Source organism: Ovis aries, chromosome 19 (genome assembly GCF_016772045.2).
Source record: "Ovis aries strain OAR_USU_Benz2616 breed Rambouillet chromosome 19, ARS-UI_Ramb_v3.0, whole genome shotgun sequence".
NCBI lineage: Eukaryota > Metazoa > Chordata > Mammalia > Artiodactyla > Bovidae > Ovis > Ovis aries.
In genome coordinates this window covers 40,869,687-40,893,112 of record NC_056072.1, presented here as the reverse complement: position 1 = coordinate 40,893,112, position 23,426 = coordinate 40,869,687, and the positions used below count along the sequence as shown (strand labels likewise).

Sequence of the window (23,426 nt, the reverse complement as noted above, 5' to 3'; positions counted from 1 at the left end):
CAAATTTATTTCTATCTTTTATTTGCAAAGGAATATTAAAAAAAACAATCCTTCAAATCTAAAACCATCAAAGACCAATCCTGTGGAATCAAAGCAGGAGAAGGGAGACCTAATTGCAAAGCTCCCATAGGTTCTATACATTTGTTAACTGCCCTTAAATCAGTTAACATTTTCCATTTACCAGATTTTTTCTTAATGACAAAAACAGGAGAATTCCAAGGAGACGTAGAAGGTTCAATATGGCCAGACCGAAGCTGTTCTTTTACTAATTGTTCTAAAGCCTCGAGCTTCACTTTTGGAAGCGGCCACTGCTCAACCCATTTAGGGACATCAGTTAACCATTTCAATGGGAGAGCTCGAGGAATCTGAGCAGTGGCTACAAGTTTTCCGACGAGATGGTGAGTGTTGTTCCTAAAGAAAATAAAGATCTCTTCCCCAGATATTAATAGGTATATTAACAATGTAAAAGAAATAGATACTTTCTTTCCATTAGACAATTGGCATGACAAAGGTTGAGTGCTTCTCCACACATCTGCTATTGATCCTAAGCCTGTTAAAACAAGAGGAATTTTTTCTTTTTTCCAGTCGTTAGGCCACTGCTGGAGAGAAATAACCAAAACATCTGCTCCTGTATCCACTAATCCTTCAAACTGTATACCTTCAATAATCAGTGACATTAAAGGACGAGAGTCATTAATAAGCATTTCCCAAAATATACTTTTTCCCGTACTTCCAAAACCACTGACTCTCTCTCCCTACCTCAGCCTTGTCAGCAGCTACTAGAAATAGGGAGGCGTAAGGTGGTGCAGAAGGGTTAACAGCCTTGGAAGTTCATTTTTTATTTAATAAAACCTTTCAAAAGGCAGCAGTCATTGCCTCTACAGAATCCGAATCCTCCCCAGAACTCACATCTCTATCTGGCTCAGTGGATGAATCTGTACTATCATCTGGAGGTTTGGGCAGAGGCCGAGGTGAAGCCCCCTCCTCAAAATAACATGAGGCGGCCTCACTATCAGCAGCCATTAATTTTAAAGCCTGTGTTATAATGTTACATAGAGTCCACAGCCTTAAAGGAATCACATTTCCTTTTTGATGCTGCCTTCTTAACTCTTTTTGCACCACTTTCCATTCCTTCAAATTCAGCTGTACTTCTGTTTGATATTGAAACCAATAACAATGCTGCTCTATAAGACAGAATAACTCACTCAAGCGGCGAGTAGACGTTTTAATTCCTATAGAATGCAGAAGCCCCTTAACCAGCTCCATATATTGTGACTTTAAAGACGGGGAATTCCCCATAGTTTTTTCTTTTTCTTTTTTCTGTTCTTTTTCTCTTATTTTTCTTATTTTCTCGAAAGTCCCCCTTTCAGCGTTTTGCCCCGGGGTGCTCTCCCTTTCGGATTTTTATTTTTCTCTTTTTCTCGAAAGTCCCCCTATCAGCCTTTTGCTCCGGGGTGTTTACCCTTTCGGATTTTTATTTTTCTCTTTTTCTCGAAAGTCCCCCTATCAGCCTTTTGCTCCGGGGTGTTTACCCTTTCGGATTTTTATTATTTTTCTCTTTTTCTCGAAAGTCCCCCTATCAGCCTTTTGCTCCGGGGTGTTTACCCTTTCGGATTTTTATTTTTCTCTTTTTCTCGATTTCCCGAAAGTCCCCCTTTTAGCCTTTTGCCCCGGGGTGCTTACCCTTTCGGTTCCGTCAAGCCCCACGTTGGGCGCCAGATGCCGGCGACGGAATGACACACCAACACTGCAGAGTGGTTTAAATCCTTATATTTTAACACTTGCTACTTACAGCTGCTTTATTTTATATCTTTTGTACAACCCCCTACAGGGCAAGCTGCCAAGCACTATGATTTAGAGACTATACAGTGCGCAGGCGCAGGGCGAGATAACCTTTACCTTGGCTTATTTACTGCAGCTAAGACTTTGTTTTGGGGAACTTCCTTATCAACTTAGAATCCGTTTTGTCCCAAGGTCTGTTCCTTTTGAGGAATCAGAGAAACATCCTTGTGTGCAATGCAATGTTCTTTTCCCACGGGAACAAACAGGATTTTTAGCTGAGCATCTCGTTAGCAAGCACTTCTCAATCTTCCTTAAACCTAGTTCCCTACACTGGGCAGAACATCTCGTTTGCAAGAATGTCCAGCCCTGGTTGAGAGTCTCGTTTGCAAGCACTTCTCAACCTTCCTTAAATCTAGTTCCCTACGCTGGGCAGAACATCTCGTTTGCAAGAATGTCCAGCCCTGGTTGAGAGTCTCGTTTGCAAGCACTTCTCAACCTTCTTTAAACCTAGTTCCCTACACTGGGCAGAACATCTCGTTTGCAAGAATGTCCAGCCCTGGTTGAGAGTCTCGTTTGCAAGCACTTCTCAACCTTCTTTAAACCTAGTTCCCTACAAAGAGGCTTTTTAGTTCCTCTTCACTTTCTGCCATAAAGGTGGTGTCATCTGCATATCTGAGGTTATTGATATTTCTCTCAGCAATCCTGATTCCAGCTTGTGTTTCTTCCAGCCCAGTGTTTCTCATGATGTACTCTGCATATAAGTTAAATAAGCAGGGTGACCATATACAGCCTTGACATACTCCTTTTCCTGTTTGGAACCCGTCTATTGTTCCATGTCCAGTTCTAACTGTTGCTTCCCGACCTGCATATAGGTTTCTCAAGAGGCAGGTCAGGTGCTCTGTATTCCCATCTCTTTCAGAATTTTCCACAGTTTATTGTGATCCACACAGTCGAAGGCTTTGGCATAGTCAATAAAGCAGAAATAGATGTTTTTCTGGAACTCTCTTGCTTTTCCATGATCCAGCGGATGTTGGCAATTTGATCTCTGGTTCCTCTGCCTTTTCTAAAACCAGCTTGACCATCTGGAAGTTCATGGTTCATGTATTGCTGATGCCTGGCTTGGAGAATTTTGAGAATTACTTTACTGGCACGTGAGATGAGTGCAATTGTGCAGTAGTTTGAGCATTGTATGGCATTGCCTTTCTTTGGGATTGGAATGAAAATTGACCTTTTCCAGACCTGTGGCCACTGCTGAGTTCTCCAAATTTGCTGGCATGTTGAGTGCAGCACTTTCACAGCATCATCTTTCAGGACTGGAAACAGCTCAACTGGAATTCCATCACCTCCACTAGCTTTGTTCCATCACCTCCACTAGACTTCACATTCCAGGATGTCTGGCTCTAGGTGAGTGATCACACCATCATGATTATCTGGGTCGTGAAGATCTTTTTTGTACAGTTCTTCTGTGTATTCTTGCCACCTCTTCTTAATATCTTCTGCTTCTGTTAGGTCCATACCATTTCTGTCCTTTATCGAGCCCATCTTTGCATGAAATGTTCCCTTGGTATCTCTAATTTTCTTGATATTAGCTAACAATAATTCATTTGCTTCAATAACTTGAGGTGACTCCAATTTCACAACAAGCTCTTTGAAAGGCTAAAGAGATCACTGTTAGTTCCTAAAGGCTTGAGACTAAGTGTGTTTAAATCACTCTATATGGGTCCAGCCCAGTATCATGCCCTAGGAGGGGAGGAAGGTGATAAAAGAAGACCAATATATCTTCCAAAAGCCATTTGTGAATACAGAGAATGGACATTTACATACACAGAGAGGGATAAAGAATTGCAATCCATTCATGTGTCCAGTTTATAAACATTCGCATCATCTGCCCTTTCTTATTCAGCCTGTCGTTTAAAATGGGCAGAGGTAGATCTTATTCTTATTAATTATCAGCATAATGTCATTTGCTGGAAATTAGCCAGCTTGATTTCTACCTTATGCAGAATGCATTCTTTTCATATGGCAGACATTTTAAGGATAATTTACAAGAAAACTAATTGAAGAGTTAATACAAAACAAGCCAGTTGAACTGTATACAAAATAGATAAATGGCCGGCTTACAGCAGAGGGAACTATATTCAATATCTTGTAATAACCTAGAATGAAAGAGAATCTGGAAAAGAAAATATATCTATATATTTATATACATAGATAAGTATCAATTTTCTGTATTACTAAAAGTAATATCTTATTGTAGATCAACTGTCCTTCAACAAAACACATACACACAGACACAGACACACAAACCAACAACAATGTATTTGACTCCAAGGAAAAAATGGGTCTTGTTGATCTTTATGGTAGTGTCATAAAAATAAATGAAAATTTTAATGCAGGAGTCATATTTCATCATCACTGAAGAGAATCCCAAGGAATTTATACAAATGTCCCTATATTTATTTGTACAGACATATTTCCAAATTTCCTTTTTGATTATTGGAGAGAGCTAATTCCTAGAAAGGGCTTCCCAGCTGGCTCTAGGTGAGTGATCATACCATCATGATTATCTGGGTCGTGAAGGTTGCAAAAGAATCCCCCTGCTAATTCAGAGAAAATCCCTCTGCTAATGAAGGAGATGCAGGACCATGCAGGTTTGACCCCTGGGGTGGGAAGATTCCCCTGGAGTAGGGTACGGCAACCCTCTAAAGGATTTTTGCCCAGAAAATCCCAGGACAGGGGAGCCTGGCGGGCTACAGCCCATAGCGTAGCAACAAGTTGAGCACGACTAAGGGACTGAGCATTCACAATTCTTAGAAAACATTTCCTAGATGTCTTCTTTCATATACCATGCCTTTGGACATGAAATTAATTCCAAGCAAAGAAATAAAATACTCAAAAAAGGAAAGTAGTTTTATGATCTGACCTTTAATGTTATTTCAAGAGACATGCAACAGATCTTCGGTTCTAGTTCTCAGGCATCTGCAATCATCCCTCCACCCATCTCTTGTGGCACAGAGTCCAACATACTTGCGTGTGGAAAACTTCCAAATCATAAAAATGATGTGATATTGACTAAGGTAATGCACTGAGGAGAGAATGGTTGTTTCCTGGAAATTCTGAGAACAGTGACTATAGTTTGGTTAAAGTAAATATATATACAAAGACACACAGGTTACACACATAGACATATACATGCACACCTATATATGTTTACACCAAGAAAAGACTGCATAATATATACACAAATACATAGATACAGATATATAAACATACAGTGTTATACATATACACACAGATATATTAATATACAGTTTTTTAAATTAATAGAGCCTGATTACCTAAACCCTTATTACAGCTTGGAATAAACCTGAAATGCGAAAATTGGGAATCGCTTGTTTCATCTTGAGAAGGATAAATTTTGGTATAATCTCCAGAGTGGAATAAGAAGCTCCTATGTGTCAGCCAGCCACATCAGAGGAACATTAACATCTTGAGAGTTCTAGCAAATTAACGGCCCAGGAAACAGAACGCAAGGAGCTCTGGCCAGTCTCTTACGCACTCGGCTGGCTCTGGCCACTTCTCCATGTATTCCCACCACACTCAATGGAGCATGAGTCATTTGAGTAATGAGTCAGAAAATGTTTAGGAGCCTCAGCGCAACAGCAGACGTGATGCTTAAGATAAATTTCAGAGGTATTAGGACAGTGTTTTCATTTCTGCACTAGGCATACCATCTCTCCTGTTGGTGACGAACAAAATCCTTCCTTCCTTCCCAGAAGACAGAAGCTGGATCATCTGCTGTCTCAAGGCTCATCCCAGCCTGAGCTTAAAAATTTCACGCAAAGATAATTAAAAGAGGCAAAGGCAGTGTACACATGTCCCAAATCAGTGCCCTGTTGGATGTTAGTTTTGCAAAATGGTGTCTAATGGGTTCACTGGCCACTTCAGTGACTCCACCTTCAAGTACTACAAGTTTTTGTTAATAATCGTAAAAAAAAATGTTGAAGTGAAAAACAGTCTGAAAAGAAGTGAAGTTTAGAAATCAGTGGAATTAACGGATCATCACAGATTCTTTTAAATTCACAATGCCTAGATTATCACAACAGGAATTTCCATCAGGCTTTGGGTTTTGACCATAGAAACACTGTTATCTGATTTTAACCTACGTGCATCCATAATCAGTCACTAAGTCATGTCTGACTCTTTTGTGGCCCCATGGACTGTAGCCCACCAGGCACCTCTGTCCATGGACTTCTCCAGGCAAGAATACTAAAGTGGGTTGCCATTTCCTCCTCCAGGGGATTTTCCCGACCCAGGGATAAAACTCATATCTTCTGCACTGGCAGGCAGGTTCTTTACCACATGATTTTAGCCTATTTCTTTTCAACTTGAATGATACCGCTGAATCCTATTTTATCCTCTGTCTAGTATAAATTACCTTTTTTTGACCTACCAGTTGTTGTGAAAAGCCAGCCAGACGATAGCTGTATGTTACCGAATGACATTGTGGGAGCAGTGTAAGGTAATGTACATACAGTATTACCAGTTGGAAGTTTACGAGCCCTGAACTGGGAGTCTTATCTTGGCAATACTGTCTTTCTAGCTCAGGCAAGTCACTGTTCCCATGCAATAAGTTTCCTCTGCGATAGGTTGTATCTTACTTGTCAATTCCTACCACCTAGTTGAAGCTGTCTGGAGTGGTTAGGCAGGATGCTGAGGGGTGGAGTGTCATGTTTGATGACTAATACTTGCCAAGGGTGTTCTATACAGTGGTGGCAATTTTGCTTTGTGTTTGCCATTCACTGACCGGAGAAGTGCTGTTCCAACGTGCACACAAATCACCAGGGATCTTTTTAAAATGCAGATTCTGATTCAGTAGTTCTGGGGTGGTGAAATGACACCTTTCTAACAGGATCCCAACTGGTGCTGATACTGCTGGTTCAGGGACCACAAGAAGCAAGGTAAGGTCTCTTTCAGCTCTTAACCTCTTTTTCCTTCTCTCCCTCTCTCTCTGTTTCTGTGTCTCTCACACACACACCATACTTTCTTCCTATTATATACATATATATATATATATATATATATGAAAAGTGAAAGTTGCTCAGTCCTGTCCAACTCTTTGTGACCCCATGGAGTATACAGTCCATGGAATGCTCCAGGCCAGAATACTGGAGTGGGTAGCCTTTCCCTTCTCCAGGGGATCTTCCCGACCCAGGAATCAAACTGGTGTCTCCTGCATTGCAGGCAGATTCTTTACCAACTGAGTTATCAGGGAAGCCTCTATGTATGAAAACGTGCTTACCAAATGCCAGGAATAGTGATAAGCATATTAATTTGTGATTTCACTTAACTGGCTTAATTTTCAACTCTCTTACCACCCCTACCAAATTAGTTGACTGAAAGTTTCCAGGAGAGGAAATGAAGACTAAAGGAGGGAAACTAATTTGCCTAAAATTACAGAGCTGACAGGTAGTCTAGACAAGATACATACCCAGGGGAACTAAAACAGCAGTATCTTTGTCCTTGACCTCTATTATAGTTTTGCCTCAATATCATAATAATATCAGTATGCCTACTTGTGCCAGCCACTAGGATGCCTCAAACACATTATCTCTTCCTTTTTCTTAACAACCTTAGGAGGTGGGTAATATCATTATTTTTATTTTACAGATAACAAAAATTAATTAACCTTCCTTCAATAGCCTCAAACTCAGAAATAACTGTAGCAATTCTTATTTAAGTAAAAGATTAGATCAATACAATATCTATAATGAGCTAAACACAAGAAATAATATGTTAATGAGAAGAAAATTTTTCAGCTTGTCTAATTACCAGGCTAAACACACACACACACACACACACACACACACACACACACACACACGACTGTCAGTGAATACATAGAAAGAATTCCTCCATAAATTCAAGCTACCTCAATGCGTTTTTGTCAGGTGGGCCCAAATGCCTCTGTACAGTTTAGCCATGACATTATCAAAGTCTAGATAATTGCTGGTCCCAAACAGAACCCATCAATGGGATTTACAGTTAGAGAAGCAGCAAAGATTCATTTCTTATCTTCCTCTCTTACTACCTAAAAGATCCTTCTTTATTAACAAGCAAATGAAAAAAGACTGTATCAGCAAATTTCCCCAGAGATGAGACTCCAATACAAGCAGGTGACAACAGACGCTACACTTACCCGTGCTTTGGAAGAGCAAACATCACAGTAACATGAGAGCAAGGTGTCTGCTTTACTTTGTTCAAAAGCAAGTTTGCTTAAAAACCAAAAGGTTTGAAGCTGTGGTTGTCACCCTTGGCTGCAGGCTGAATTTTGTGTACAGTGTGTGGTTTGTTGTTGTTGTTTAGTTGCTAAGTCGCGTGCAACTCTCTTGCGACCCCATGGACTATAGCCCACCAGACTCCTCTGTCCATGGGAATTCCCAAGCAAGAATACTGGAGTGTGTTGTCATTTGTTTCTCCAGGGGTTCTTCCCGACCCAGGGATCGAACTCACGTCTCCTGCATTGGCAGGCAGCTTCTTTTATCACTGAGCCCTGGAGGGGACTTTAAAAATAAAATACTGATTTCTAGATCCCACCCCCAGAGAGTCTGACTTAGTTGAACTGAGGTGCAACGTAGGTATCGGGATATTTTAAAGTACCTTAGTTCTGTATTGCTTAATTAAAGCAATGACTATGCCACATGGTAGGGATGGAAGATGGCTGTCAAAGGAATGAAGGTCTAATTAATGAATGCCATCATCAGATCAGAGCAGACCGTGGAGGTTCTGGGACAGTGGGAGAGTTTTCTTAAATTTCATAAACAGGTACATTGTATCAGAAAAAAAGTTAGACAGGGCATTTGTTGCATAGTCTTCACTACCAAAATGATTTTCTCCTCTTATCAGAACTGTTTCCACTGGAGGGCAGTCTCCTTTTGGGAAGAAATGAATGGGGACACAAACTTCTCACCAGACCAATGTTTTAAATATTGACTGAGACTGTAACACTTGCATGAGTTTCTTTTTGAGACAGTTTTCTGGAGATGGAGTGTTGGGCATGCAAAGAATTTGTGTTATACGTCAAGATCCTGCCAAATTAAATATTAATCTCTGTCTGCTAAAACTAAAAGGATAAAACCTTAACCCAAAACATAAATATGCAGATGTATGGGAAGCCCTGGGACAGGAAGAGCCCCTGGAGAATGAAATGGCAATCCACTCCACTATTCTTACCTGGAGAATTCCATGGACAAAGAAGCCTGGCAGGCTACAGTCCACGGGGTCACAAACTGAGTGACTAGCATCTCCTTTCTCATGGGAGTCCCTGTGGTATACAAACATAGTAAGACTAATAACATAATAACAATAATAACAACAAAAAGTAACAGTTATCACAATCCTGTGTGTCAGATTCTGTGCTAATCAATTTAAGTATTTTACTTGATACTCAGAACAATTTGATGTTTTATAGGTGAGAAAACTGAAGATGAGAACCATTAAAAGAAATGTGTCCATGTATCAAATAAGGAGCTGAGCTAGGACATGACTCCCAGCTCTCTGACTCCAAAGCCAGTCCTTGTGAGTGGTGTAGATGGTACAGCGGCGAGTTCCAAGGCCAGCCCTTGGAACCACCAGTGATCCTCCTCTACTGAGCAGAAGCATCAGGGTCCCGGGGCAGAAGGAGATCATCTAAGTCAGAACACATCAACCCGACAGCATAAGAAGAAAATTTTCTTCATCTGAGGTTATTAAAACAAAACAAACAAACAAAAAAAAAACCTGAAAGGAGATGACTTGTGCAAAGTGAGAAATATTCTCCTTGCTGTTTTTCATATTTTGAGACATTTGTGGTTCTTTTCATTTCCTTTTGCAATGCCTGTCAATCTCATTATGAATGAATTTGGCTTTCCTACTCTATGTCTTCAGTCACCATACAGAACTTTGAACTAATTGGTCACATTTCCTCAGAGACCTGTTCCCTAGATCAGGGGTTGGTAAACATTTTCTACAAAGGGCCAGATAGTAAATATTTCAGGCTATGCAGGCCCCATATTCTCTTGTGCAACTATTCAACCTTTCTGGTATAGCATAAGAGCAGCCAGAGATGATATGATAACACAGATGATATGATAACATAGAGGATACGAACAAAAGAGCAAGGCTGTGTTCCAACAGAACTTTACTTAAGGCCACTGAAACCATCATTTTCACGTGTCACAATTATTACTCCTCTTTTGGCTTTTTTTTTTTTTAAACTATTCAAAAATGTAAAAACCATCCTTAGACCATGAGCCACATGAAAACAGGCAACAGGCTAGATTTGGTTAATGGAGCGACATTTGCCAGCCTCTGTCCAATACTCCAGTACTGGAGTGGGTTGCCATTGCCCTCTCCAGGGGATATCCCCGACCCATGGATCAACCCTGGGTCTCACAAACTACAGGTAGATTCTTTACCATCTGAGCCACTGGGGAAGCCTGTCTTATAAGACAAAGCATCCTATATTAAAGGCATTAGGCATAATGCAAAGTTTCATCATATTCAAAGATCTCATCTGGCAACAGCTCCAGGCTCAAAGAGCAGAAGCATCCACAGGTACCAGTGTGTGAGAATCACTTGCCTTCCCTAAAACCACTTTTTAGTATTTTATACATATTCTCTAAAAGTAGCCAAGTTAAATCACCAGCTCTCCCGGAAGCATTAGAAAAAAAAAATAATATAAACTGATATTTAAAAACACTTCATTGCACACAATTACAATGTATTCCAGCTCTAAACTTTTCTTGAGAAAGGATTCTAGAATCTGGGCTCTGAAAGGCATCTTAAAGAGCAGATCAGCCAATTATTTTCAAATGGCTTTCCCCAGAGTCTGCGAGGGCCTTAAGGGTGTCTGCAGAAACAGCCCCACAAGATGACCTGGGGTTAAGGAATTTAGCAAGGGTATGCTGGAGTTGGCTCCCACTAGCTCATGAGAACTGCTTGTCACATTTTCAGGATATTGTGAGCAGTTGAAGTCAGGTTGATAAACTGAAATTGGCCACATCAGGAGCATTTACTCCATCGAAGTCCCCCAATCCTCCAATGTTGCATATCAAGACTGTTTTTTCCTCCGAGAGCCAATTATTAAGCATTTATCAGGACACGGCTGCCTATTACCCCCTTCCAACAAAGAAGGTCCTCTCAGATCTGTTTTATACACACACGCATGAACATGAACTAGGGAGGCAATATCAGTGAGTCCAGATGAAGCAGAAATGGCCCCAAGCCATAAACAAATGGACAGAAGAGGACCAAGCACTGTTTTGCAGCATCCATAAGCCACTGTTCCCCTTAGAGTCTCAAATGTGCTCTCCTTTTGTATTAAACATGGTCAACTGGAGACTAAGGAATTCAAACATTTTGCCTAGGACTAAAGATTTATCAGAACCTATTGTCTCCTCTAATTATAAGTGTTTATCTAACATGGAAAAGGAGAAAGAAATTACAGAGGACCACACTCTATTATACAACTGTAATCCAAAATGTGGCATTTCACTTCCTTGTAATGCTAGCTAATTATCCACAAAACTCCAGCCCATTTCCCTTTTTCTTTATTTTTTCTATTGTTGAATGAAGATCCTTTCAATGTAATAACTAGCAATGCCCTAATGTTCCTGGACTATATATGTTTATTCTTAGGCAAAAGGCTCTCTGATTATTCTTGGTTTTTGGTCTCACTCCGCTAAACTACATGAGCCTATAAACCTAATCTAAACAAATCATTTTGAATTTATTTTTTCTGTATTTGCTACCTTCATCTTAGTTTTGCATCACTTCAGGCATCAACAAAACCATTTTAGTACAGCCCTTTCCTTTTCAGCTTTGCAAGATTAGAAAATAAAAAGAACATTTACAGTTACTAGTAGAGCTGGAATATCTAAACGGGGATTATGTCCCTGTTTGTCAGTAAATATGATAACAGTTCATCTAAGAGTAGGCTGAAGCTGAGTGGTCTATACCTAATTCTGAAACAAATTTCTCTCTAAGCATTAGAAAAGAATACCCAGGACTCGAATTTCCTGGAACTTCACAACAGCATATTCATGCATAATCAGAAATGTGTAGACTCTAATAAATCTACCTCTCCAATCTTCAGAAAGCAATTTTTGGAGCCAGACACAGATGTATTTCGTTGGAGCTCTACTGAAACTCTTTACATTATATGGCCATGGTGGTATTCACCCTGGGGTTATTCACACACAATTTTAATTATTTATTTACAGACTCACATGGTGTTATTTTTCATTCAGATCCATAGCTACTTAAACATTCTGCAACAAAATATTTAAATGAAATTCTGAGACTCACAAAGTCTTGCAGCGGAGGCAAGAAAGATCCATCAATACTCTGTGAGTCGACAGAGGGCACCTACAAATTAAACTGGGCTAGGTACTCAAATGTACATCTCAACATAAAGTTACCACTTCAAGACATAAATTCTAATTCCAGTTGCTTTTCAAGACACAGTTTCCAGGAACCAGATTCTTCTGCTTTTTTGATTGGTTCACAAATAATAGAGTGGGATCAATTATTTAGAGCCTTTCCATAGCCTATGAAAGTACTTCCCAACCTGGGTTCTGTGGAACATGATCATGGGAGAGAGATTACAGGCGTGTAGTATTTTTTTAATTTGTAAGTCTGGGAGATGCTGAATTTAACCATTTTTCCTTCCCTTGGGGAATTCTCAGAGCCTTTAAAATCCTTATGTGCACTGAGATTTCCCCCAAGGAGGGCAATATAGTGTACAGCATCTTCCACACATTTTAAACCAAAGAAACTTTCTTTTCATGGAGCACCTCAAGAGGTGAGTGTCCCATGAACATAGGAGCAGGCTGGATCATAGAACGCAACAGAGATTTAAATATGATGTCAAAATTAGAGCTATAGAGAGAGGAAACAATCATCTGAGGTCTCTCTCGTGTGAGCACACTGATGGCAATGAGCTGACACAATGGAGACTGCTGAGCTCTTCCTCACCCATTTCCAGACTCTATCACAGAAATAAAGAAAGGGGAGTTCAGGGCAGGAGCTGAGCAATCCAATAAGATGACCTCCTCACAACCTATTTGACCGTTCCCCTGACTTAGCATTTATACATCAAAACAATCAGATGTGTGCTAATTCATCAGAAACTTCAAAAAAGTTAGGAATTAAAGAAAAAGGAACTTAACTTCACTTGCAGCTAAGGAGAATCAACTGGAGACATAATTCAAATATCATGCATAGGAAAGATCACAGATTTAGAGAAAAGACTTCCTTCCGTCTAAGTTCTATTAATACATACGAAAGGTGTATGTATTAATAGACCTGTTATGCACTGGGGTTTTAGTGGGAAAAAAATGGGAATTCTATTTTATTTTTTTTTTTAATTTTTATTTTTACTTTATTTTGCTTTACAATACTGTATTGGTTTGGCCATACATTGACATGAATCAGCCACGGGTGTACGTGAGTTCCCAATCCTGAACCCCCCTCCCACCTCCCACCCCATATCATCTCTCTGGATCATCCCCGTGCACCAGCCCCAAGCATCCTGTATCCTGTATTGAACATAGACTGGCGATTCGTTTCTTACCTGATAGTATACATGCTTCAATGCCATTCTCCCAAAATGGGAATTTTAAAGAAATGTTTTGATTTGTCCCTAGAGTTTAGAGGCAAAACAACAGTGAAGATGAACAAGTTCTATATTTCAAGTTTCTTATTTCACAAATGAAGCTCAAGGAATTTAATGGTTTGATCAAAGTCATGCAAGACATTACCTAGTGGCCACTTTGGAGGCTGCTACTCAGATCTCCTGACTAATGGGTCCATTGAGCTAAAAGGAGGGACTGACAAGCCCATGTTATTATCTCTTTTCTATTTCCTGCTCCTTTTGAAAACATTTAGCCCTCATCTATTGAGCTTCTGATAGATGCCAGGCACTGTGCTAAGCTGTTTACATATAGTCTCTCATTTTCTCTTGTGACCATATTAATGGGGTCAGTTTTAGCTTTATTTCTCAGCACAGAGAAGTTTCCCACCAAGTTCATCACCGCACAACTTGCCAGGGGTAGAATGTGTATCAGGGGGCAAGTCAGCCTAACTCCAAACCCCATGCACTTCACTTGACTTTCTCTTTTTTCCCATTCTCCCCCCACTTCTGCCACTCCCTCTCCTTTCATTTCCATTTAAAAGCAGTTGTGATTAAAATCAAAGGTCAGCTGCCCATAATTTAATTCAACTGTTCTTCCTTCCTTGCTTTCAGAGATGTATTACTATCTTCCATCATCCACATGGACTGAGAAGGATTTAGGCTGAGATGAGTGTGCATAAAATAATCTGGGTCTCCCGCAAGCTGGGCACCGTGGAGGGGTCATTCTCTGTCTTAAGGAAACCCAGAACTTGGTCATATTTCCTTTCTCCTCACATCTACTAAGGATCAACTGATACAGAATGGATGAACTTGCTAACAATTTACTCCTGATTTCTTTAAAATACATGTCATCAATAAAAGATGCATAGAGTCAAATGACTTTGGAATCTAGGGACAGGATCTGAGAATTCTCATTCTCTGAATTTCTCAGAGGGGAAGGAGGGAGAAGTGTACGATACATCGTTTGCATCAGAATCCCCTGAGAGAGGGGCCTCCTGACCCCACCCCAGACCAAGTCAGTCAGAACCTCTGGAGTCAGCATTTGAATACGCTCCTTTGGTGATAATTTTCACCAAAATCGACATAACCTAAGAAGTGACCTGGAAGTGTGTTGCTTTTGAGACTCAGGTGATTCCCAAGTTTCCTTCAAGGAACAGAGTTCAGCTCCAGGAGGGACTGGTCATCAATAGAATACTGTCACGTGTGGGAGGCAATGTCTGTGGAGCACAGAGAGATGACACTGTCTCTCTTTCTCTTGAGAGACACTGCTCTCTGGGGTGGACGGGATCTGCCTGGCAGGAGATCATTTGGAACGAGACTATGCAACAAGATCACCTTCCTTGTTGGTAACTTTAAACTCCACAAAGCTCAACAGGAAACCGTTCAAGCGTCATTTCACCTTTTTGTTTTCATGAAAACGGATAACATGCAAGCTCAGGCCAACACATTTCAAATAGATGTAAACCAAGCACTGAAAGTGAAAAGTGAGTCTCCTTCCAACCCCAGCCCTTCTAGGCATAAACACTTGTCTCTTGCACTTCAGAAACACACTTTACAAAGTAACACATACACGTGTATATCCCTTTCGGTTAGTACAGTGGAAGGAAGCCCATTTTACAGATAGTTTCGTAGCTTTTATTTTCACCTCAGTAACAAATTTTGGAGTCCATTCTCTTATAAAACATATATTTCTCTTTAACAGAATCACAGTTTATGATATAGATAAACCATAAATCATCTCACCAGTTTAATTTGGATAAATACTGAGATTTCTTCCATTCCTAGCATGATACTATAAGGAATACTCTTATGCATATGTCTTTGCTCACATGTCAAGATTCATCTTGAAGATAAATTTATAGAAGCAAAATTGCAAGGGCAAAGGACACATGCATTTTATATGAAATATTGCCAAACTTTCCCTTCAGAGAGGTTATAGCAATTTAAACTTCTATTAATGGCATCTGATCCTTCTTGTTTCCCCCACACCCTCACCAGCACAGTCTATTTCTGATTATAATTTAATTTGCCACAGTGACTTCTTACTGGAGAAAGTGCTGACCGGATAACATGAATGTAACTTGGCAGTTATATTTCTCCTGGAGAACGAACACACTGGCATTCTAATTTATAATCTTCTTATTAGTTAGGAAGCATGACTCAGTGGCCTTGGCCCTTCTCAACTCTGGGTAAATGTACAAATTTCAGTTTCTGGACTCGCAAACCTAGGTAAATAGTGGTGCACCAAGAAACGACTTATCTACAGGACTGTTGAAAGGAATCCTTTAATTTGCTCTTCAAATTCAGAAATAAATTTCAGGGCTCCCCTGGTGGCTCAGTGGTAAAGAATCTGCCTACCAAGGCAGAAGACACAGATTTGATCCCTGATCTGAAAAGATCCTATATGCAGCGGAGCAACTAAGCCCGTGCGCCACAACTACTGAGCCCGTGCTCTAAAGCCTGGGAACTGCAGCTACAGAAACCACTACCGTGCGCCCTAGCCCCTGTGCTCTGCAGAAAGAGAAGTCACTGCAGTGAGAAGCCTGTGCACAGCAACCCGAGTGTAGCCCCTCACTCTCTGCAACTAGAGAGAAGCCTGAGTAACGGCGAAGAGTCAGTGCTGCCGAAAATAAATAAGCAAATATTTAAAAAAGAAAAATTTCAAAACTAAAATATTTCTTCCCATCAATTAATCATTTAAAACGTAAGTAAACTCTGAAAACTTTCTGAATTACTATAAACAAGTTTTCCTAGGTCAAAATCTGCAAGAGGAGAGGAATCCTGTTGGATGCTTCGGGACCAAGCCTCCTGAACAAACAGAAGGAATTTGGTTCAAACAAAAATCTACCATAGACTCAACACTCTGCTTCATGGATTCAAAAGTTAATGAAAATTCATAGTACAGATGTTGTCACCCATTGTCACGACAGAAAATCAGTTCTCTTCACCCATCACCTCTATACTCTGCCCCCAGGGAATAACAGAGTGCACTGCTTCTTCCAGTAATTCTCAGGATGTTATTGATTTATTGTTTATCCTTCACTAAGTCTATGCACTTAGGAGGAAACAGGGTGTAATATATATGCTCTTTCAGAAAACTGCTTTAATGTTGTAAATAACATCCCAAACCATTAATGAGTCTTTCAGAAGTGTCTGCTTTGCAACAGAGAATTACTTAAGCACTGGAAATCCAATCGACTAATATTTATCTTGCAACTTCTATGCACATGCCTAAAAATTTCACCCATAAGTACAATAAGTCCCTCTGGAAAAATGCATTAATTCAGCACATATATTTCCTGAGTATTTACTATGGGCCAGGCACTGAGCTGGCACCATTGCTCCCAAAGGAAATAAGGCAAATTCCATGCCCTTGAGTTAGAAACGTCCAGATGGAAGGCACAGCCAAGACTACAGAAGACTTAAAGCACAGGATATATATGATAAGATCACAGGAAAACAAGGCTCCTAATCAGGCCTTGAAGGAAAACAGGAAGGCTTCTAGGAGGAGGCAATCTAGTACAATTCCTGAATGGGATTCGGCCAAGACAAAGAATGAACAGAGTCGGGGAAATGCTGCTTCATCATAGAAATCCCACTGAAACCAAATGAAAGTCAACAATGAAGCAGTATCCACTTGATATACTGAGCCAGCGTTAGAATATATGCAGGTCTCATGACATAAATCCCAAAAAATTTTCTGAGAATCTGAGGCTTCCAATAAGGGTAAAAGAAACACTTAGCACCACATATACATATGCTCAAACTATCACAGCTGTATGTATGCATACAGCTCACCCAGTTCCCTAGTAGTAGAAACTAACACAGCATTGTAAAGCAACTATGCTGTGCTGTGCTAAGTCGCTTCAGCCATTTCCGACTCTTTTTGACCCTGTGGAATGTAGCCCACCAGCCGCCTCTGTCCAAGGGATTCTCCAGGCAAGAATATTGCAGTGGGTTGCAATTCCCTTCTCCAGGGGATCTTCCCAACTCAGGGACTGAACCTGAGGCTCCTGTGTCTCCTGCATTGGCAGATGGGGTCTCTCTTGTGGCTCATCTGATAAAGAGTCCACCTGCAATGCAGGAGACCTGGGTTCGATCCCTGAGTTGGGAAGATTCCCTGGAGAAGGGAAAGGCGGCCCACTCCAATATTCTGGCCTGGTAACTGTATAGTCCATGGGGTCCAAAGAGTAGGACACGACTGAGCGACTTTCACTTTCACTTTCTTTACCACTAGTGCCACCTGGGAAGACCAAAGCAACTATACTCCAGTAGAAATTAACATAAAAAATAACAATAAAAACATACTTTTCATTACATATAATGATCCCATCCATTTTCACCAACTCTGAACAATCAAATGGACTTTTATAGACTCTAGAACATTAATTCATTAACATTCTCAGTCACGCAGTCATGCCTGACTCTTTGAGGCCCTATGGACTGCAACCCACTAGGTTCCTTTGTCCATGGGATTTCCCAGGCAAAAATACTGGAGTGGGTTGATATTTCCTACTACAAAGGATCTTCACAACCCAGGGATTGAACCCACATCTCTTGTGCCTCCAGCATTGCAGGCAGATTCTTTAATCACTGTGCCACCTGAGAAGCCCACAGATTCTAGAATGTACTCCCTAATCTCTGCCTGTGCCCCCACCCCCATTAAACTGCAGCATGAGCATCTGGTTTTGAGCCCACCTTTTCTGCACTTAAAACTTTCAGAACCTAATTAGCAATCGTCATAGAGGAAGAAGATAGGCTTGACAGACAGATATATATTTTCTGTCCCTGGTGTTTATATTATTTTGACAGCAAGGAGGCCTAAAGTAGGAACTGGTTCGAGGCAAACTCCCCAGAGACTGTCAACAAGGAAAAATAGCCACTGAGCTGTATAAATCCACTTGCTACAGACTCTTACACACACATAATAACTAGGAATGAAGTTTAATCCTTAACAGGAAAACAATTCAAAGTCCAGGTATGCTGATTTGGCCCTCCCCACGTCTTAGAGGACTAAAGCTAGTTCTTCAATATGCTGTGCCAGGAAACAAGATGAAAATGGCAAACAGGAAAATGAAATGAGCCTTCTGAGATTCATTTGTTAGTTTGCTCATTCAAATATACTGTAGGAGAGAGTGCTTTCCATAACGAAATTACTCAGTTTTGAACACTAACTGGTGCTGTTTGGGGAAGAACTGCCTGGCTCCCCTTAATAAGAGACATTTCCAAGAGTCTCCAGTTATAAGGCTTTGGGAGAAGGAAGACTTTGGGGAAGTTGAAGAAGAGGAACATTCACTGCCACCATATTGAAGTGACTTAAGAGGATCAGTTGAGGTTGCTACAGTCACTCTGGTTATGTGGTGTATATGCTAAGTGCAACAGCTTCCAATGTCTTCTTTTCAGAAGTTAAGGATGGAAATCAGATTTTAAATCTGCCCTTTAATGAAACGTTGTTAAAGTGATTTATCTTAACAAAGTGACCCTCAAATTAGAAGTTACAAGTGTTCTTATAACATTTTGAATTACACATATCCTATCAAAATTAGGGTATAAAAATTTTATACATATAAATACATATATATATACACACTTATGATTGTCATATATACATATAATTATATGTTGTTATTTAGTTGTTAAGTCGTGTCTGACTCTTTTCTCTACCCCAAGGATTATAGCCCACCAGGATCCTCTGTTCATGGGATTTCCCAGGCAAGAATACTGGAATGGGTTGCCATTTCCTTCTCTAGGGGATCATCCTGACCCAGGGATCAAACCTGCTTTTCCTGCATTGCAGGCAGATTCTTTACCATTGACCGACCAGGGAAGCCCCATAATTATACACACACACACACACACACACACACATATGAATATTACAGATATGCTGTGTATTTGTAACATAATATTTTGAGATGCTGAAAGGAGATACAATTTTATATATATATATATATAATTTTACAATTTTATATATATATATGTAGGGCTTCCCTTGTGGCTCAGACGGTAAGGCGTCTGCCTACAATCCAGGAGATCAGGGTTCGATTCCTGGGTCAGGAAGTTCCCCTGGAGAAGGCAATGGCACCCCACTCCAGTATTCTTGCCTGGAAAATCCCATGGACGGAGGAGCCTGGTGGGCTACAGCTCGTGGGGTCGCAAAGAGTCGGACACGACTGAGTGACTTCACTTCACTTCATACACACACACACGCACACGTATAGTCTATTAGTTAGAATCAGACATAACTATATAATATTATACACACACATACAGACACACACACACAAACACTCCAAAATAACAGGTGTTTAAGAGACATATTTTCATTCTGCCACATAAGTCTGGGAACCAATAGACCAGAAGTGGTCTGACCATTTACTCTGCCATCATCTAAAACCCAGACTACTTCCAGATTTCTGTTCCACCAACCCTAGAGAATGGTCCTCACTCTCATGGTCCAAGACGGCACTCCAGCCACTCCATCCACTGACTAGACAGCGGATGGAGGCAGGACTGACCTCCAACCTTTAAGGATATGCTTTAGTTGTTGCACGCATCGCTTCTCTTCACGCCCATCAATCAGAATTTAGTTATACAGCCACATTTAGAAGCAAAGTGGGTTGGAAACGAAGTCATTATTCTAGGCAGTTAGGTAGGCTCACAGAAATTCTTTAGCTCTTTCAACTGGATTATGCAAGAAGTGAAGACATCACATGTAGGAAGATGAGCTGAGTATGGAGAAAGAGAGTGCAGTCTTGTCTTCTTCCAGCTCCCAGCATTGGCAGGACTCGCCGTGCATGTGCCCAGTGGCCAGCACTGACCTCATGGTGACAGTACAGGCCCTGGGGAAGTGCTCGGCATGAAACAAGTAAACTGTGGCAGTAGCAAAACCTGACCTTGAACTGATGGTTCAGACTAGGCCAATGAGCAGCTTGGCCATCACCAAGGCATCCTGAAGGCCAAAGCCCTTCTCCAAGTTCCAGGGGGCAGATCAGCTTTCACTAAGTGAGCATGAATTGTTTTTCCAGTAGTAATATACAGTTGGTTACTCTCACTTTGTACCCTTGAGACCATAGGCAAGACTGTTTTTGATCATAAATAGAAAGAGAAGACCATTTTTTTGTCCTTATGATACCAACGAGCCCCAGAAAAGTATTACTTTGAATTGCTATTATAAACAAAGCACTTATGCAAATGATGTGATGCTTCTCCATAATAATTTTCCCTGCACATTAGTCTGTACATGCAACACACATCAGTGAAGAAAAGTGTTTGGAGTTTCTACCAGAGCAACAAACTTGAAAATGCTTAAAAACATTCACAGGCATGATTTTATCCCACCACTTAGTTTTCTACATTGGTAACTTTCAATGTTTGCTGCTCAATGAAATAAATAAAGAGTGATTTAAAAAAATATTCTTGTAGTGTATTATAGCTCTGTGTTAACTGGAAATGACTGCCATCTACAATAGGGCTTCCCAGATGGCTCAGCGGTAAAGAATCTGCCTGCAAAGCAGGAGTCACAGGAGATCTGGGTTTGAACCCTGGATTGGGACAATCCCCTGGAGAAGGAAATGGTAACCCACTCCAGTATTCTTGCCTGGGAAAACTCCATGGACAGAGGAGCCTGGTGGGCAACAGTCCATATGGAAGCAAAGAGTCAGAGGAGACTGAGAGACTGAGAATGCGTATGTGCCATCTCCTACTGTCTGACACCATGTTTGACTTTCTGTGTCTCCATCCTCTTGACCTTTCCCATGAACAAAGCAGAGGATATCTAAGTACATCTCTTTTAAGAACACACTGTCTTTCCTGTGAGCTGACATCTCTAGAATTAAGAACTCAGAGCCAGCCAGTGTATAAAAACACTTCTCCCCGACGCCACACTCTAAGGTGGGTCAGAAAGTCAATCAAATTATACTTCACAAATAAAACTAATTCCTATAATAAGAGATGGGAGGCTGCGTTAATACTTCTAAGACCAAATATTCTCCCTCAAGTAATATACATTAATAGCTGTGACTTTTCCCAATGTTCTATCCACTGATCATGGTATATGAAAGTAATTAGGCTGCTCTGCAAGCCACAGCTGCACTTAGAACTATATTTGAGTAAACACAAAGGAAGAAGCACTTTGAGTGTTACTTTTAATGTTTCTTTAAAAGTTAACATCTATAAAAACATTGTTTCCAGTTTCTGTTTAGAAGCCAGCCCTCTTAGTTTCTAAACATCCTGTGCTGGCATGCTGCCGCCTGGAAGAATGCAGAGTTCTGAGACAATTTAGATCTCACCAGACCATGGGCTCCAGCATGTCCTGCAAAACATGGTACATACACACAGTGAAAATGACCTCTGTAACCCCAACCCATGAGAGACTGAATATACAAAGGATGATGGCCATGTACAAAAGAGAACTCTGACTCACAGTCTGCAGCAACCAGTCTAGGAAGCCGAACCACACCCTCTGAAGTAGTTAGCCCTACACAGTTGGTAGTTATTCAATAATGCCTAGTCTCCCCAATTTTTACCCTTGGTCTCAAACTCAGCACCAGCCAAAGAAAGTTAAATAAGTTCCCTTAACCTACTCCAGTGTTTTTGCCTGGAGAATCCCAGGGACAAGGAAGCCTGGTGGGCTGCTGTCTATGGAGTCGCACAGTCGGACACGACTAAAGCGACTTAGCAGCAGCAGCAGCAGCAGCAACCTACCACAGGGGCTTCCCAGGTAGCTCAGTAAGTAAAGAATCTGACTGCAATGCAGGAGACACAGGTTCTATTCCTGGGTTGGGAAGATTTCCTGGAGACGGAAAGGGCAACCCACTCCAGTATTCTTACCTGGGAAATCCCCTGGACAGAGGAGCCTGGTGGGCTACACTCCATGGGGTTGCAAGAGTTGGACATGACTGAAGTGACTGAGCATACACACACACACACACACACACACACACACACACACACACACACACACACACACACACACCCCCCCTATCTGCTTCTCCCTTGCTGGTTACAGCTTCCCATGTCAACAACCTCTAGTCAGAGCACCCCTGGAGGCTTCTTCACTTCTTTCCTCCCTTAAGTTTCCACTCCCATGATTGCCTTTAAGTCTCTGTCAAATGCAAGTGATGGCGGTGGACACCCTCGCATCAGCAAGCTCTGGCTGAATAGCCTTTGCTTGTCCTCACTCGGATGATCTTCAGGTATTTCACACCCTGTTCTCCCTGGTGCCTCTAGCCCACTGGGCCTTGTGCTAGGTGCTTCCTCAGCTACAGCATCTTCACTCTTCCCTGTTGTCTAAGGCTGTCTTTCCAGAGACATAATGCTCCTTCTCTATTCTAGGCTGATGCTTCCAAATGTATTTTCCCCAATATCTCTCCTCCTTCTTCCTGTACCGTTTGTTGCCATCTACTGTGTCCTCTCCTGTGTCCCACAGAACTCACTAGCACAGTGAGGGAACAGTCACAGGCTATCCACTAGTACCAGGGGTCCCCAACCTCTGGGCCATGAACTGGTACCTCCTGTCAGATCAGTGGCAACATTAGATTAGAAATAAATTGCACAATAAATGTAATGCACTTGAATCATCCTGAAACCATCCCCCTACCCCCAGGGCATGGAAAAATTGTCTTCCATGAAAACTGGTCTCTGGTGCCAAAAAGGTTGGGGCCTGCTAGGCTAAAGAGAGCAGGGCTCCTAAGAGGACAGGATATGAAAAGTCAAGACCTTGGCCTTGCCAAGAAAAGAGATCATTACAGATTGATTTACCTGCATTAAATTTTGAGCCCAAACTGGGTAGCCAAGACCTGGTAGCTAAGAAAGAAAAAACAAGCCAGGAGTCAAGAGCAACTGACCAAGGAGTCAGGTGTGGCCAACATCAAGATAGTGGAGTAGACAGAGATAAGCCAAGAGAAGAAGAATCAAAGGAAAGAGAAACCTCCTTAGGAAGAACACAGACTGCTCAATATTAAGCTGA

The 23,426-nt window shown here is 41.2% G+C and overlaps 1 protein-coding gene across 8 annotated transcripts in view; it reads right to left on the bottom strand.

The window, feature by feature from the left end:
• Positions 1 to 23,426, bottom strand: part of FHIT (fragile histidine triad diadenosine triphosphatase) — a 1,568,898-nt gene that overhangs the window by 880,743 nt on the left and 664,729 nt on the right. The window contains exon 1 of one of the 8 annotated variants that reach the window (XM_060402024.1): positions 1,684 to 18,372. The exons of the other annotated variants lie outside the window; for them this stretch is intronic. The gene's annotated coding sequence lies outside the window, so the exon portion shown is untranslated. Of the gene's footprint in view, positions 1 to 1,683; positions 18,373 to 23,426 lie in introns of those variants that run through there. 8 annotated transcript variants of the gene reach the window in all.